Source organism: Scyliorhinus canicula, chromosome 1 (genome assembly GCF_902713615.1).
Source record: "Scyliorhinus canicula chromosome 1, sScyCan1.1, whole genome shotgun sequence".
In the NCBI taxonomy this organism is placed as follows: Eukaryota; Metazoa; Chordata; class Chondrichthyes; order Carcharhiniformes; family Scyliorhinidae; genus Scyliorhinus; species Scyliorhinus canicula.
The window spans coordinates 88,751,990-88,770,220 of NC_052146.1; the positions used below are offsets into that span (position 1 = coordinate 88,751,990).

The window sequence follows — 18,231 nt, forward strand, 5'->3', positions numbered from 1 at the left end:
GTTTAGTCCCTTGTTTATTTTTCATTGGTTCTAATTCTCAGCTGAGGCTTCCTGATTTGTTCAAAAAGGGATCAATCACTTGAAAGATGATTAGTTAATTAAACATTTTCTCAAGATTAATTAATGTCCCCTGGCATAATCTAATATCTTCATGCACTTTCTCACGGCTAGAGGCATTGAGTCATGGCTAGCCATCAATCTTGCGAGAGCTACTTGTTTGTTGCAATTTTGTTAAATGTCTTTTTAATACAATGGCTTATTCATATTATGTTTCTTTAGGTAGAATTTACATGGAACATTCATTGAAACAATGCCTGTATCTTGCCGACATTACCTTAAACTTCAACAGTTCACTCATTATCTAGAACAGTGACAATATGTTTGCAGACTAGGTATTTTCTTTAAAAATCATTCTATTTCCTAGTCATATACTCAGTTAATTTCTTAAAGCCACCAAACAATTAATGAATCTACCAGATACAAGAGTCTTACTTAGAATTACACCCAGCACGTTGAAGAAGCCATGAATGGGCAGCACGGTGGCCTAGTGGTTAGCACAACCGCCTCACGGCGCTGAGGTCCCAGGTTCGATCCCGGCTCTGGGTCACTGTCCGTGTGGAGTTTGCACATTCTCCCCGTGTCTGCGTGGGTTTCGACCCCACAACCCAAAAATGTGCAGGTTAGGTGGATTGGCCATGCTAAATTGCCCCTTAATTGGAACAAATAATTGGGTAATCTAAATTTAAAAAAAAAAAATAAAAAAAAATAAAAAAAAAAAAAATAAGAAGAAGCCATGAATAGAAAAAGTGACAATGGACATTCCTGCCTCAATCCTATTTCAGAAGATATGGGTTCATTGGGTCATTTTGAACTTGGGCAATCATGCGGTACCAGTGTAGTTACCTGTTAAATACCTTCCCCTGACTTGACTTAAACAGAAACAAAGATTGGGGGGGAGTGCTTAATGGATGGTTAATTTATACATTTTATGCTATTGACTCAAGACCAAACATTGCCCCATTGAGCCTCCCTTCACTGTTAAACACCTCTTGGAGTGGTTGCAGAATTGCCCAATACAATCCAAGATTTAGCAACATACTTGGCAGCTTCCAGCTTCATGAGGGTTGAATGAGAAACCTGGTTAAAAGTCTTAGAAAAGTTGATAAAAGCAAAGTAAGTGATTTTTCCTGTGTCGTGTGGTCTGTGCTCTGATATAAACTCATAACCCGCTCCTTGCATTCTTCATGAGAACACATTGCACATTCAAAATGCAAGCTGCACTGATCAAAAAACTATTTCAAAGCCATTTATGACAATGATATTTCTTTAAATGAATTGTGGCACTTCTTTTTGAGGATAATGTATTGGTTATGTTTCCTGTGTAACTTAGTCTGCTCTATCTCAAAGGATAAACTGACCAGGAAGATTTACTCTCTCTATAGGGTGCTAAGTCATTTTTTAAACAATAATAATCTTTATTATTGTGACAAGTAGGCTTACATTAACATTGCAAGGAAGTTATTGTGAAAATCCGCTAGTCGCCACACTCCGGCACCTGTTTGGGTACGCAGAGGGAGAATTCAGAATGTCCAATTCATGTCTAATAGCACGTCTTTTAGGACTTGTGGGAGGAAACTGGAGCACCTGGAGGAAACCCACGCAGACACGAGGAGAACATGCAAACTCCTCAAAGACAGTAACCGAAGCGAACCCAGGACCCTGGCGCTACGAAGCAACAGTGCTAACCACTATGCTACCATGCCCCCCCTTTGGTCAGAGAAGAAGGAATCCTCCTTCAACTGTGACGATTTTCCATTTTATTTTTTTTAAAATAAATTTAGAGTACCCAATTATTTTTTTCCAATTAAGGGGCAATTTAGCGTGGCCAATCCATCTACCCTGCACATCTTTGGGTTGTGGGGGTGAAACCCACGCAGGCACGGGGAGAATGTGCAAACTCCACACGGACAGTGACCCAGGGCCGGGATTCGAACCCGGGTCCTCAGCGCCGTAGGCAGCAATGCTAACCACTGTGCCACCGTGCTGCCCATCGATTTTCCATTTTTGCTGCAAGTCCACTGGACAGCTTGGTTGTGGGTCTCACACTGGGACCTGAAGAAGCTTATTGCAGGCTTTTACACAGAGTATTTTACAGTTCTGGAGTCAGAACTCCATCAGAGATAGGGGCGGGATTCTCCATTGGCTGCGCCAAAATCGAGAAATGCGATTGGGCAGAGAATAGGTTCCGATGTCGAAAATGCGGCGGGTTCTACTTTGACGCCAAATCACAATTCTCCATCACCTCGACAGCAGCGTCAATGTGTATCAGAACGCACGTTTAGCAAACGCCATTTGCATATCATTAGCGGTCCTGACTCGATATTCTCCGGGGCCTTCGCGATGCTCCACCTCCGATGAGCTGAGTTCTCGATGGCGCGATTCACCTGTGCTTGTATGAAGCGTGAAGCCAGCGTCATGGCTGTGGAGAGCGAGAGAGGGGGTACAGAAAGTGTCCAACATCGTCATAGTTTGCTGACAGTTGCGCCACTGGCCGGGGAGCTTCTGTCCGGGCTGGGGGGAGTTGCGCGGTGTGGCCAGCAGGTGGGCTGTGGGGTTAGGATGGACAGGCAGGGCAGCACGGTGGCCTAGTGGTTAGCACAACCGCCTCACGGCGCTGAGGTCCCAGGTTCGATCCCGGCTCTGGGTCACTGTCCGTGTGGAGTTTGCACATTCTCCCCGTGTCTGCGTGGGTTTCGCCCCCACAACCCAAAAATGTGCAGAGTAGGTGGATTGGCCACGCTAAATTGCCCCTTAATTGGAAAAAATAATTGGGTAATCTAAATTTAAAAAAAAAAGGATGGACAGGCATGCAGCTCCAAATGCCACCGGCAGCCCACTGTGAACATAGGGCAATGGGTCGTATAGGTGTCCCCCAGACTACCCCCCCCCCCCCCCAAGGTACTCTCTGGCCCCAGTCAACGCATCAGCTGTATGAGCACGCTCCAGCACAACCAGTGCCACGGCCATCTCGTTGGTTGGGATTAGTGTGTGTGGGGATTGTAACGTATATGTGCGACTGCAGTTTGTCAGCCGACCAAGTGTCAATCACGGACCCGTCGAATCCTGCACTGTTTTTCATTGGAATCAATTGTGTTCCATGTGGCGCCGCTGCCAGCCCCTCCACAGTTGCTCAATCGATCTAGGTGCAGCGCGAGTTTTGCTGAAAGTCCACGAATTCTGCGTTGGCGTCAGCGCTTAGGGCGGAATTCTCCGCAAGGCCCGACGCCGTTGTGAAACCTGGAGAGGTTCACGACGGCGTTGGAAGCCTCTCCCGGCCCCTTATTCTCCCCTACCCGGGGGGATAGGTGGGCCGTACCGGGAAACTCGGCGGCCGGGCCTTGTCCCTGGCTTCAAGGCCTAATGACGTCAGTCGTGCAGGCGCGGGTTGGACAGCTCAAACCCGCGCATGCGCGGTTGCCGTCTTTCCCCTCAGCCTCCCCGCAAGATGTGGCGGCTTGATCCCCTTGAGACACCGGCCCGACGATCGGTGGGCACCGATCACGGGCCAGTCCCCTCCTGAGCACGGTCGTGGTGCTCGATCCCCGATCCGCCCCCACTATGCCCCACACTTGGCGCGCCATGTTCATGATGGCAGCGACCAGCTGTGGTTGCCGCCATCGTGAACAGGTCGGGAACAGCAGGCCGCTCGGCCCATCCGGGTCAGAGAATCGCGGGCCGCCGTGAAAAATGGCGGCCTGCGTTTCTCCGAGCGGCGTGTTGGAAAACCGGATACGCCATTTTGGGGGGGGGGGGTGGGAGAATAGCGGGAGGTGTGGGAGCGGACCTCCCGCTATTCTCCCACCCATCGTGGTTGGTGGGACGATGGGATCGTGTTGAATAAGTAGCCTAAATGGGAAGCATGTGGCTGAGGCCGCACATAACCCCGTTTTTTACGCCGGGGAGCTCTGCTCGCCAAAACTCCCCATTGTAACGAAAGATCGGGACTCCATTTTTAAATGGCATCCCGATCTCCGAGGCCCACAAAAAAATCCCCGACCTCCCCCGAGCCCAAACACAACATGGGAGGGTCCCCCGGCCCTCTCCCTCTAACCCTCCAACACCCACAGTGGCCAGCCCCAGCCCGATCACACAAAAAATGCTAGCTTGACATCTTGGCAGTGCCCCTGCCAGCTGTTACTGCCAACTGGGCACCTTGCCCAAAAGGCATGCAGCTGTAGGCCTCCAATCCACTTGGGGACCCCCACGAGTGCCATTCTGTTTATGGAGACCAGCACCAAACAGTGCTTGCCCAAGGTCCCCAAGGCAAAGGGATTGAATCCCAAAGCCTCAGGTACCTTGGAAATCTGCACATTAGAGTAAGGCGAGCTGCCTCGCTCTCAAAAGCAGATTTGCCAAAAAGTGTTCCCGCCCATTGTGGGCGGGATTCTTCTTGCAACGTCTTGCGAGATTGCATTGAATCTCGCGAGTCGATGCGAGCCGGGTGGATCCCAGGAACGGGGTCTCCTGGCTTTCACCGGCCACGTTGTGCCACAGTGAGATGCTTTTCCGTTGCAGCGTAGCCGGAGGATCGCGCCGAGAGAATATTTTTTTAGCAGTGGGGAGCTGAACTCAGAGATTGGGCTGCCATTTTGAAAGGGTGCCGAATCTCTAAGTGAGCTGGTGGGTCCTCCACACCCCTCACCATGGGCAGTGTCACCCCCCACCCCCCTCACACATGGACACTATCCACACCCCGCTATGGGGTCCTTGGGGGGGTTCCCCCTTCTTCAGGCCACTCCAAGCCCTCTTACAGCATCCCCTCCTTTCTCGTACCCCCATCCAGCACCTCTCAACCTCCCAGAGGGCCCTACTTACCTGACCTGCACTCTCCAACCATTCAAACACCCCCTCCATCTTCATTTCATCGGCATGGCCCCCCCTCACCCCCGACCCTTGGCAGTGCCACCCTGGCATCCGGGCACTTTTGCACTGCTGTCCTGGCACCCAGGCAGTGCTCCTGACAGCTAGGCAGTTCCATCTGGGCACCTGGAAATGTCATAGTGGCAGGGCCAAGGTGCCAGCTGGGCAGTGCCAGGATGCCCACATTCCAGAGGAGGACCAAGGAGCCACCCTGCACTTACCCTGACCATTCTGGGGCCTCCGGTGGCCCAGGAGACTCGCTGGGTGCCATTCCACCTGGTCCACAATTGTGTGGGCCAGCACTGATTGGCACCCGGCTGCAGCCTCCCTGGGGAGGCCCAAGAATTGAGGGAGGCTGCTGGATCCCGCGAGTCGGTCATATATCGGTTTGCGACCTACTTCCGTGAGTGTCTTTCGATCCCAGCCATTTGGGGCAGGGTTCCGACTCTGACGTTTTGTGGGAATAGGAGAATTCCGGGAGGCCTGGAGCCTATCGGGAGGCTCGCTGCAGGCCTCTCCCGTTGCGCTCAAGCGAGAGCACAACGTGGCCGGAGAATTGCGCCCGTTGTCTTACTTGCAATGTTGATTCATTGGTTAGCTGCTGAAGAAACTCAAAGGTTTGGATACTGGAATTCTTTGCTTAAAGGCAACAGATGCTGACATGAACTAATCCCGGGTTGGCTGCTTATCTTGAATGGTGCATGTTATGTTTGTGCTGGTGAGCAGCAGGATGGTGGCAATGGATTGCTGTATGTTATAGTATATTTTATTGGTTACCAAGTCACTCGGAAGGAATTCTGGTATCAACTGATCATCCTTCATGCAAGATGTTTTTGAGGATCTCTATTTTATGGCTCTGATGACCAACCAGAAATAATTCAACTAACTAAAGTGATCTGTAGATCAAACACTGCACTTTAACTTCAGATTTGCCCAAATCAGGAACTGTCCACACTTAAAACATTTTGGACTCCTGGAGGTGTGAGTGCAGATTTAACGACCGCATTGATAATCCTGTGAAATGGACAATATCGGATCCCCCACTCATTATATAAATTCCCAATTCACCTTTTTATTGATAACATTACTAAGAGTTAAAGTTAACCCTCGGACTCGGCATCTTAATAAAGGGTCCATTACCTGTTTGGGCAACGGTTAATGTTTGTCTTTCCATTCCAGGACAAGGAATAACCGAAAAATAGCCAGCTGTCCCACTGTTAATACCAATGAGAGCTGTCAATTAATGCACACATATGTAGTTGGGTTGAGGAAACATTAGATTTGACTGTAACATTACTCTTGGTCAAGTTGTCTATTTTTCTAATGCCAATTAACTCTCACACAGCTGATTACATTATGTTGTTGATCTTTTGGTAGTACCATTGTGGATCTCAGTTATTATAGACCATTAGTCTCACATATAAATTCTCCCATTACTGCTGTGGAGACTTTGGGGCCCAATTTCTAAGACTCAGTTTTGTACATTTAAAAAAAATATGAATTTAGAGTATCCAATTTTTTTTTTCCAGTTACGGGCCAATTTAGCATGGCCAATCCACCTAACCAGCACATCTTTGGGTTGTGGGGGTGAAACCCACGCAGACATGGGGAGAACGTGCAAACTCCACATGGACTGTGACCCAGAACCGGGATTCGAACCCGGGTCCTCAGCGCTGCAGTCCCAGTGCTAACCACTGTGCCACATGCCATCCTGTCAAATTGTCTTTTTTTTTTAAATAATTTTTATTGAAAAATTTTGAATTTATACAACAACGAACCATAATAAAATACCAAAAATAACAATAATATTAGCAATCATAAACATTCGCCCCACCTCCATGAACAACACAGCATTTTAACAACAATGCAAATTAACACAATATTAATTTACGTAATAGAAACTACAATAAGGAACACCCCCCCCCCCCTCCCCCCCGGGTTGCTGCTGCTGTTGACCAAGATACCTATATTTGAGCCAGGAAGTCCAGAAAAGGCTGCCATCATTTATAGAACCCTTGTATTGATCCTATCAGGGCAAATTTGACCCTTTCCAATTTTATAAATCCCGCCATGTCACTGATCCAGGTCTCCACGCTTGGGGGCCTCGCATCCTTCCACTGTAGCAAGATCCTTCATCGGGCTACTAAGGACGCAAAGGCCAGGACACAGGCCTCTTTCGCCTCCTGCACTCCCGGCTCTACCGCAACTCCAAAAATCGCGAGTCCCCACCCTGGTTTGACCCTGGATCCAACCACCCTCGACACCGTCCCCGCCACCCCCTTCCAGAATTCTTCCAGTGCTGGGCATGCCCAGAACATATGGGTGTGGTTCGCTGGACTCCCCGAACATCTGGTGCACCTGTCCTCACCTCCAAAGAACCTACTCATCCTAGTCCCGGACATGTGGGCCCGGTGCAGCACCTTAAATTGGATGAGACTAAGCCTCGCACATGAGGAGGAAGAGTTGACTCTCTCCAAGGCATCCGCCCAAGTCCCGTCCTCTATCTGCTCCCCAAGTTCCTCCTCCCATTTAGCCTTCAGCTCCTCCACTGACGACTCCTCCACCTCCTGCATTACCGTATAGATGTCAGACACCTTCCCCTCTCCGACCCACACCCCGAAAGCACTCTGTCCTTCGCCCCCCGCGACGGCAGCAGAGGGAATCCCTCTACCTGTCGCCTAGCAAACGCCTTTACCTGCAAGTATCTGAACATGTTCCCTTGGGGAAGCCCAAATTTATCATCCAGTTCCCCCAGGCCTTCAAACCTCCCGCCAATAAACAGGTCCCTCAATTTACTGATGCCCACCCTTTGCCACCCCCTAAATCCCCCATCCCTGTTCCCTGGGATGAACCGATGATTGCCACCCAATGGAGCCTCCATCGAGCCCTCTGTTTCCCCCCTATGCCGCTTCCACTGTCCCCAGATTCTTAGGGTCGGTGCCATCACTGGGCTCGTGGTAAACCTCTTAGGGGAGAGCGGCAACGGCGCCGTTACCATGGCACCCAGGCTCGTACCTCTACATGACGCCATCTCCATTCTTTTCCCCCCCTCCATCACCCATTTACGCACCATTGACACATTGGCCGCCCAATAGTACCCCAGAAGGTTGGGCAGTGCCAGCCCGCCTCTATCCCTCCCTCGCTCCAGGAACACCCTCTTCACTCTTGGAGTCCCATGTGCCCACACAAATCTCAAAATACTGCTAGTCACTCTCCTAAAGAAGGCCTGTCAAATTGTCTTTTAACACACACTGTCTACATTGTAAATGAAAATGAGAAAATTCGTGAGGCAGTGGAAGCTGACTTCATGAAACTGTAATTCAACCTGAATGAATGTCGTCATAAGAGGAGTGGAAAAGTATTTTGGTCTTTGATGCTTTGTATTACTTTAGCATTGAGTGCCATGTTTCACTGTTTGATGTCACTTGTGCAGCTTTGATGATTACCTATTACTTCATTCGAAGTTAACAGGACAGCTAGTGAAGTTATTGAGCAGGATTAGATAACTTTGAAATGACAGTGTTACTTTAAAATAGATTTTGAAGTGGCAGTAAAGTACTTGAGGCAAAATGAGGTGGAATAAGATTGAAATAATTAAAATCCATTAATGGACTGTTATCTTAAAAATGCCAGAAAGTCAATTGACTGCCGTCTTTCGGGCCACTGTGGATTTCAAATGTAGGGCAACAATTCCAAACATATGAACATGGAGCAGGAGGAGACCATTCCGCCCATCGAACCTGCTTTGTATTTAATATGACCAGGGCTGATCTGATAGTAACCTCAAATCCCGTCTACCCCTGGTAACCTATCACCCTCCTGCTCACCAAGACACTAACAACACACTGTGTATCTACATCTGAAGGACTGCAGCGGTTCAAGAAGGCAACTCACCACCACCCTCCGAAGGGCAACTCGAGGTGGGCAATAAATGCTGGCCTAACCAGCGATGCCCACATCCCGTAAATGAATTTTAAAAAAAGACTCTATCCAGCTCTGCCTTAAAAATATTCAAAGATTCTGCTTCAACCACCTTTTCAGGAAGAGAGTTCTGAAGGCTCATGACTCACAAAATTTGCCGCATTTCCCTTTTAAATGGGTGACCCCTTATTTTTAATCAGTGACCCCTCGTTTTAGATTCTCTCACAAGAGGAAATATCCTCCCCACATTCAACCTGTCAGTACCTCTCAGGATCTTATATATTTCAATCAAGTCGCCTTTTGCTCTTCTTTTTTGTAGCCTCCTTGCCTCCTCTTCACAATTTACTTTCCTACCTATCTTTGTGTCGTCGGTAAATTTGGCGACCAACCCTTCATTCCCTTCATCCAAGTCATTTATATAAATTGTAAACTGTTGAAGTCCCACAACTGATCCCTGTGGCACACCACTCGTTACATCTTGCCATCCTGAAAATGACCCATTCATGCCTACTCTCTGCTTCCTGTTTGCTGGCTAATCTTCTATCCATGCCAATATGTTACCCCCTATAACATGAGATTTTATTTTCCATAATGACCTTTGATGTGGAACCTTATCAAATGCCTTTTTGAAACCTAAGTATTGGACTGCAGTCTATGCTCACCCGTTGCCTGTGGCTATGTATTTACATTGTGTGTTTATGTATGTCCTATTTTTTTTCATGTATGGAATGATATGTCTGGACTGTACACAGTACCTCGGTAAACATGACAATAAAACAAATCCAAATCCAACATCCACTGGTTCCCCTTTATCTACAACACACATGACTTCCTCAAAGAATTGCAATATGTTGGTTAAACATGATTTTCCTTACACAAAACCATGTTGACTCTATTTGATTATCTTGAGCCTATCCAAGTGCCCTGCTATAGCTTAATTCACAATTTTTGTTTTGTAGTTTGGGATCTGCACAGGAGTCATTTCACACAACATTTATGTAGCTAGGAGCAGAATTAGGTCATTTGGCCCTTTGCCTACTCTGTCATTTAATATGATCATGGTTGATCGTCTATCTCAATACCACATTCCCCCCTCTCCTCATACCCTTGACATGTTTATATTCTAAAAATCTATCTATTTCCTTCAGTGACTTGGCCTCCCAGCCTTCTGCAGCAGAGAATTCCACAGGTTCAGCACCCTCTGAGTGAAGAAGTTTCTCCTAATCTCAGTCCTAAAGGACTTACCCCATATCCTGGGAGTGTAACCCATTTTTCTAGACTCCCCAGCCAGCGGAAATAATATCCTGCATCAAGTTTGTCCAGCCCTGTCAGAATTGTATGCATTTCAATAAGGCCCCCTCTCATTCTTCCAAACTCCAGTGAATACAGGTCAAGTTGAAACAATCTCTCCTCATACGACAATCCTGCCAATCCAGGACTGCACGGTATCACAGTGGTTAGCACAATTGCTTCACAGCTCCAGGGTCCCAGGTTCAATTCCCGGCTTGGGTCACTGTGTGGAGTCTACACATTTTCCCCGTGTCTGCATGGATTTCCTCCGGGTGCTCCGGTTTCTACCCACAGACCAAAGATATGCAGGTTAGGTGGATTGGCTATGCTAAATTGCCCTTAGTGTTCAAAAAAAGGTTAGGTGGGGTAACATGGATAGAGTGGAGGTGTGGGGACAGGATGGAGGTGTGGGCTTTGGTAGAGTGCTCTTTCCAAGGGCCAGTACACACTTGATGGGCCGAATGGCCTCCTTCTGCACTGTAATTTCTATGTTTCTATCCCATCCCCAGAATCACTCTGGTGAACGTTCACTGCACTCCCTCTTATGGCAACTAACAACCATCTTCAGTTGCTTCATTAAAGACCTTCCCTCCATAAGGTCAGAAGTCGAGATGTTTGCTAATGATGCGCAATATTTCGTCCAATTTGCGACTTTTCAGATACTGAAGCAGTCTGTGTCCATATACCGGAAGAACTTGACAACATTCACACTTGGGCTGGTAAGTAGCAAGTAACATTTGTGCCACACACGTGCGAGTGCCTGGCCATCTTCAACACTGTACATCAGTGGTGGAGAGAATCTAATCTTCTCCTCTTGACATTCAAAGACATTACCATCGCTGAATTCCCCATTATCAGCATCCTGGCAGTTACTATTGACCAGTACAGTGGGCTAAACAGCTGGCTTGTAATGCCGAATAGGCCAGCAGCTCAGTTTCAATTCCTGTACCGGCCTCCCCGAACAGACGCCGGAATGTGGCGACTAGGGGCTTTTCACGTAACTTCATTGAAGCCTACTTGTGACCATAAGCGATTATTAATTATTATTATAGAAACTGAACTGGACTAGTCATGTAAATAGTCACTCAAGTAGATCAGAAGCTGGAAATTCTAGGCAAGTAACTCGCCTCCTGACTTCCTACAGCCATCCATAAGGCACAAGTCAGGAGTGTGATGTACTACTCTCCACGTGCCTGGATGAGTGCCACTCCAACAACACTCAAGAAGTTCAACATCATCCAGGACAGTACAGCCTGCTTGATTGACATCCATTCACCACCTTAAATATTCACAGTGGCAACCATGTCTACCATCTCCAAGATGCACTGTTGGAACTCGCCAAGGCTCCTTCGACAGCACCTTCCAAACCCATGGTGTCAACCGCCTAAAAGGACAAAGGGCAGCAGATGCATGGAAATACCGCCACCTGCAGTTTCCTCTCCCAAGTTGCACACCACCCTGACTTAGAATTGCAGGGAAACAGCCCCACCATGTTAATAGACTCCACATGTAAACTCTTGCTGCGTGCTCTGCCGGAAGTGTTCTTGCTTCAAGGGTCTCCGAGAGAGAGTGATACCAGCAACATAGGTTTCACTGTTAATGACAGGTGCTGATAGAGTTGTCCCCATGGACGGCTCATGTCATTCAACCTCAGTTTAGATTCAAACCTTCATTAACTTTCAGGGAATGACTTTTGGTCGGATTAGAAACCCGGTTTCAGATGAATGATGGTTTTATTCAGTTACTGCGCTGTCTGCATGTACAGTACGCCATGATTACACAAAGTACCTGTTTGCAGCCATTATGTAGCTCGTTTCAAGGTAAAATAAGGTGGAAGCTTAGCAATTTATATTATAGATATGATGAAGAGAATTGTGCAGATGTTATTTTAGAAAATGCTTGAACAATAATATTACCAACTTTTCATGAACTTTTTCAATACTGCTTGAGCAATCAAAATCTTCGACATAATCTTACTTCAATTTACTGTTTCAATACCTCAGGCTCTAATAATCCTGTAATGACACATAATGAAATTTCACATGTCATTTATTTTTTGATGAATGCGACATGCAGTGCTGGGATGAACAGATTAAAACCTGTTGTGCTCTTCAGTGAAGTCCTAACCATTGGTGGTTCTTATCTGTCACAGACAACTTTAAAATCAGTGGTCTGGTTTCAGCAAGCTCAGGAAATCAAGTTCTGACTCAAATATGTGATTTTGTCAATAAATAAAGAAATGATTACAATGAATTTAGGGTGGCATGGTGGCCCAGTTAGCACTGCTGCCTCACAGCCAGGGACCCTGGTTCAATTCCAGTCTTCTGTTAGGTGCATTTGCCATGCTAAGTTGACCCTTAGTGTGCAGGTTAGGTGATGGGGTTACAGGGATAGGCTAGGGTGGAAGGGGGAGTAGACATGGGTAGAATGTTTCTTCTAATGGGTCGAATGGCCTCCCACTATGCTGTAGGGATTCTATGATTCTATGAAGAGAAGTAGTAAACAAGAATACAAGTGCAAATGTGAAATATATACTGTATAGCTGTTCAATATTTATGTGCCCAGTGATCCAGCAACTGATTCTCCTAATTGATACCAACAAATTTCCTTGTACATGGCAATAGATGTGACAGTTCCTTATGTTGCCTGTATACGGCCTCATTTATGACTATTCACTCATTGATTAAAACCGTGTTTTACTTCTGACCCACATTGAGCTTCTCCAAATACAGGACAAGTGCCCCTGTATACATTTCAAGGACAATGATGTAAAGGATGGAGAGAAGCTGGTTCATCTGTGCACTCTGTGTTCACTCAGTCCCAATGAAGCTATGTTAAGGATAAACTCAATGTTCGGAGACTGTTAATAGAAGGAGAAATTGTCAAAAGGCAGTAGATACTGTATTTGTTACCACAGAACAGCCATTCTGATGGATCAAAACTTAAAGTGTTTTGATGTTTGTCTCTTAGCCACTTAGAATGTCCACTGTCCTTTGTAGAGTTCATGTTAATGACCCCCTATTCCAACAAAACCACATACAAAGTAATTTAAACTGTTTAGGGTACAAAATGAAGAAGGCAAGATTTAACTTTTATGCACATCACAGTGTGCAAGACCATTACAAGGAATGTTTATCATGTTCTATCAATATTACTCAGTAAAATTTCTATTAAGTTGTTTAAACATATGGATGTTTAGAGAGACAGGATAACTTAATAGTATGATATAGAGTTAATATTTCCATATTGATGAGCCTAATTGATATGGGTTTATGAAACTGTGTAAATGGCACTAGTTTTCAATTGCTTGTCATTATTACTATGCTGTTTAATCTTTTTGACATAATCAGCAGAATAATAATAACACCATAAACTTTTGAAAGATACAACTTAACTATTGCAAACATGAAACTACTGAATGGCCAATTATATCTGATTGTATGCTTTGCTGAATTAATTACAAGACACATTTTAACCAATCAAAATGATTATATGTCTTATTCATGTAGCAGTTATAAGAATACTTGAGATAAAAAGTGGAGCGATCAGATGACCAGAAAATTTCCCACAAAGTATCTATGTTGCACATGGCATGCTTGTGGTTGAGATCCTCTAGGCACTAGTCCCAACTCCACAGCATTTACACAGCCACCTCTGATGAGAAATCAAAAGCTGTTTCTACATTTGCCGTACATAAACTTAAAATCATCCAAACTCTGCTGCCAAAACATAACATACTGAGTTCCATTCACCCATTACCCCTGTGCTCAGTGACCTACACTGGCTCGTAGTTAAGCAACACCTTAATGTTAAAGTTCTCATTTTTGTAGGATCACGACATATGCCCATGCTTGCTACAGCACAGGGTACCTTTTGTGAGTTTTGATGACTTTAAGGCCACCTTAATAGAAGACCGCAGGCTTAAATTCATAGGGTGGGATTCTCTCACTCCAGAGCCGGGCCGGAGAATCGGCGCGACCGGCGCGAATCGCACGACGCCGCCCCAATGTCAGGACGCGATTCTCTGGAGGGCAGAGAATCGGTGCCATTGGTGCTGGCGCGGTCAGTGCGATGGTGGTCAGGGACCGCTCTCAGGCCCCCCCCACCCGATGATTCTCCGCCCGGGATGGGCCAAGCAGCCGTAGAAAAAATCCGAGTCCCTTCGGCGCCGTTCTAACCTGGTCTTACCCGGCAGGACATCGGTGTGGAAGAATCCGGGGGGCGGCCTGTGGGGGGGGGGCCTCCGCGTGGCCTGGCCCGCGATTGGGGCTCACCGATCGGCAGGCCGGCCTCTTGGGCTAGGGGCCTCCTCTGTTCTGCGCCGGCCCCTATAGCCAAATGCCATGTTGTGTCGCTTGAGTGCCATGCTGGCCCCCTGTAGGGGTCAGATTTGCTGCTCCGGAGGCCATGTTAACGCTGTCGGGAAACGCAACGGCATTTACGGCGGCGGCAACAGTTAGCCTCAGGATCAGAGAATCCCGCCCATAGATTTCGCAAGGTTCCCCAAAACCTTTCAATTCCATGAGGACTGGTTGCCTTCTTGCAGCTGGTCCAAGTCAGTTCAGAGAGTTACTGTAGAATCTTGCATGAATAAAATACAAATAATTTTCAATTTACAGGGTATTTTGATTTCAGTTTGATTGATGTTTTCTCATTTCTCTTGAAAGAGTTCTTAAAGAGTACGTGAAAAGTGAATTAATACAGTAACATGGCCATTAACTTAAAGTGCTTTGCAAACGTATCATTTGGTTTCTCCATGATCTTACCTATTCACTGAATTAAGGCGTTCCAATTTTTAAAAATGAAAATCAACTAGCTCCGAAATTTGGCACAGGCACAGACAACCTGAGGTTGCTATTTAGATTTATTTTAAAAACATTTGTTCCTGGGACGTGGGCGTCATTGGCTGTGCCAGCTTTATTGCCCATCCCTAATTGCCCTTACCCTTGAGGGAGCAGTTAAGAGTCAACCTGTGGATCAGGAGTCACCAGACCAAGTAAAGATTTCCTTCCCTAAAGGACTTTAGTGAACCAACAATGATCAACATTAGATTTTTACTTCCAGATATGATATTGAGTTTAAATTCCATCACCTGCCATGGTGGGATCCGAACCCGGGACCCCAGATCATCACCTCTGGGTCTCAGGATTACTAGTCCAGTGGCAACACCATTATGTCACCACCGCCCCATCAGTTTGAGCTCCTCCACCAGTGTTACAGACTTCATAGTGAAACAAGGGTGTGGCGGATAACTGTGGATATCCTGCTCCTGTGATGTAATATTTAACCGCTTCCAAGCAATGTGCTTTTATTCTGAGGGCAGAATTTAAAAGTGCATCTTAACAGGCAGGTGGTCAGTTAAATTCCTCAAGTGGCCTTCCTGCCGCCTGCTCCCGACCTGTCTATAATTATATGGGAGGGGCAGGATGATAGTCAGGGGGGGCCTATGCCCACATTGCTGGCCACAATTTTGAGGCTGGCAGGAGTAGCTGAGGGCAGAGCAGGGAGAAAGTTTGGTAGGTGAGCCTGCTTGGGATTTAGGAAGGAAAGAGGAGAGGGGTACCCCACTCTCTGGCTCCCTTTCCACATCGGCTCCACCTCTCATGGTCTACCCCCGCCTCCCCAGGGTGCTCCCCCCCCCCCCCTTCCCATTCCTTTTCATTCAGAGCTTCACCCCATTCTCTCCCCACCATTTGGGTTTTCCCATCAAAAAATCCCCAATACTTATACCTGCATTCTGACTCCAAATGATTCCAGGGATTGCTTGGAGTTCCAGCTGCAGCTGCTGCTCCCAATCACATTGCCAGTAGCTCGCTGAGGCAAGACTTTCTCCCAAGAGGCGAAAATCACACTTCGAACCAATAAATGCCTCTTGGAGTGTTAAATGATATCAGGTCAGCTGGGGTCAGTGGGGAAAGTATCCTGCCAACCCTTCAGATGACAGGGTGGGAATCCCCACCACCATTAAATTCTGTCCTTAGAAACTGTTCAGGAATGTTTTTCTGAAGTTATTTCCAAAGACACGGCACGGTGGCACAGTGGTTAGCACTGCTACCTCACAGCGCCAGGGACCTGCGTTCAATTCCAGCCTTGGGTGGAAGTGGACCTGGGTGGAGTGCTCTATCAGAGGGTCGGTGTAGATGCAAATGGCCTCCTACATAGTGATGATTCCCTGAAACCTTTACAATTTGGGTGAATTTACTGTGTGAGAAACCTTTGCACATGTGCAATTGTTGCAATTTGCAACTGTATTTCTGGCATTTTTGCAAATGACTATGTGGCTGCTTCCTACTTGAATCCCTTTACTATCAAGATATTTCCCTCTTGAGGTGCCAATGGAAACAACTCATTTGATTTGCCTCAGAGATACCACTTACTTTGTTTTACAGCATTGCTTCTGAAGCCATGCTACAGTGGTCAGCTGTGAAATCAGTTTGCTATCTGAATGTCAAATCTGACAATTCTCGGAAGCTGAAAATGTCAGAATGACGATCTGTGAAACGTCCTTGCTGCTTAAGCAGCTGAGTGTGTTGGTCTCAGTAAGTTATGATCCCTTCAAGCATATTTTAACTGACCACACAAAGAATTAAATATTCTTCATTGATTGGATTTTCGTTTTGATGTTATTTATCTGTGTTATCTACCCTCAGCCACTGTGGCATTTGTAGAACTCAAATTAGCATCAGAGTCAGGGTTAAGTTTCCTGTTTCTGGTCTCTGACTAAAGGTTTCTGCTGGAAAATGCATGTGAGAGCGGTTTCAAACTTGCCAATCTCTCCAGGATTCAGCAGGCTGCTGATATACATTGGGACATATCTAAAGAATGAAGATTTGACAAGTGTCCCGAGGTCCAATAGCAGCACTGGAAATGCATCCCAGCTTGAATTAACAACTTCAGGTCAGGAGCAAGGGAAATTGGAATTATTCTAATCTTAAAACTCTTGCAATATTATCTGAGATATTTTCCCGATGCAAGGAATGGATGGGCATGTGACAGATAAAACTTAATATGGAAAAGTGTGAAGCAACGCATTTTGGTAGAAAAAATTAGGAGAGGCAATAGAGAATAAAAGGAAACAATTCTAAAGAGGACATAGGTGCAGAGGCACCTGGGGATATATGTGCACAAATCCTTGAAGGTGGTAGGTAACGTTGAAAAATTGGTTAATAAGGCACAGGGTATTAATAAATATAATGAACTTTTGTAGAAGATTGGTTCAGCCCCATGTGGAGTATTGTGTCCAGTTCTGGGCATCCCATTTGAGGAAGGATGTGAGGACATTAGAGTGGGTGCAGAAACGATATTCAAGAATGGTTCCAGGCATGTAATAAATGAAATGAAGTGAAAATCGCTTATTGTCACGAGTAGGCTTCAATGAAGTTACTGTGAAAAGCCCCTAGTCGCCACATTCCGGCGCCTGTCCGGGGAGGCTGGTACGGGAATCGAACCGTGCTGCTGGCCTGCTTGGTCTGCTTTAAAAGCCAGCGATTTAGCCTGGTGAGCTAAACCAGCCCCTAATACAACAGGGTGACAAACTGGGATTGCTCGCTTTAGAGAAGAGCAGGCTGAGAGGAGATTTGATAGATTTGTTCAAAGTTTTGAGGTTTTGTGGACAGAGTAGATAGGAACACACAGTTTACAATGGTGGAAGAATCGAGAACCAAAAGACAATGATTTAAGGTAATTGACAAAAGAAGCAACAGCGATATGAGGAGAAATCATTTTGTGTAGCAAGTGGCAAGGAGCTGGAATGGGCTGCCTGAGAGTGAGGTGGGGCAGATTCACCACAGCGAGTAGTTCGGATCTAGAATGGGCTGCCTGAGAGTGAGGTGGGAGCAAATTCACCACGGCGAGTGGTTCGGATCTGGAAGGGGCTGCCTGAGAGTGAGGTGGGGGAAGATTCACACAGCAAGTGGTTTGAATCTTCACTGCCTGAAGGTGAGGTGGGGGAAGATTCAATCAAAGCTTTCAAAGGGAATTGGATCATTATTTGATAGAAAAAAATGAAGGCTGTGAGGAAAAGTGCTCCTAGTGAGCCTGCTGTGTAGAGAGACAGCATGGACATGACAGGTTGAATGGCCTTCTTTGCTGTAAACATTG

At 46.5% G+C, this 18,231-nt stretch overlaps 1 protein-coding gene across 3 annotated transcripts in view; it reads left to right on the forward strand.

Annotated features, from left to right (window-relative positions):
- yrk (Yes-related kinase) overlaps positions 1-18,231 on the forward strand; it is a 380,926-nt gene that overhangs the window by 165,103 nt on the left and 197,592 nt on the right. The window lies entirely within an intron of this gene.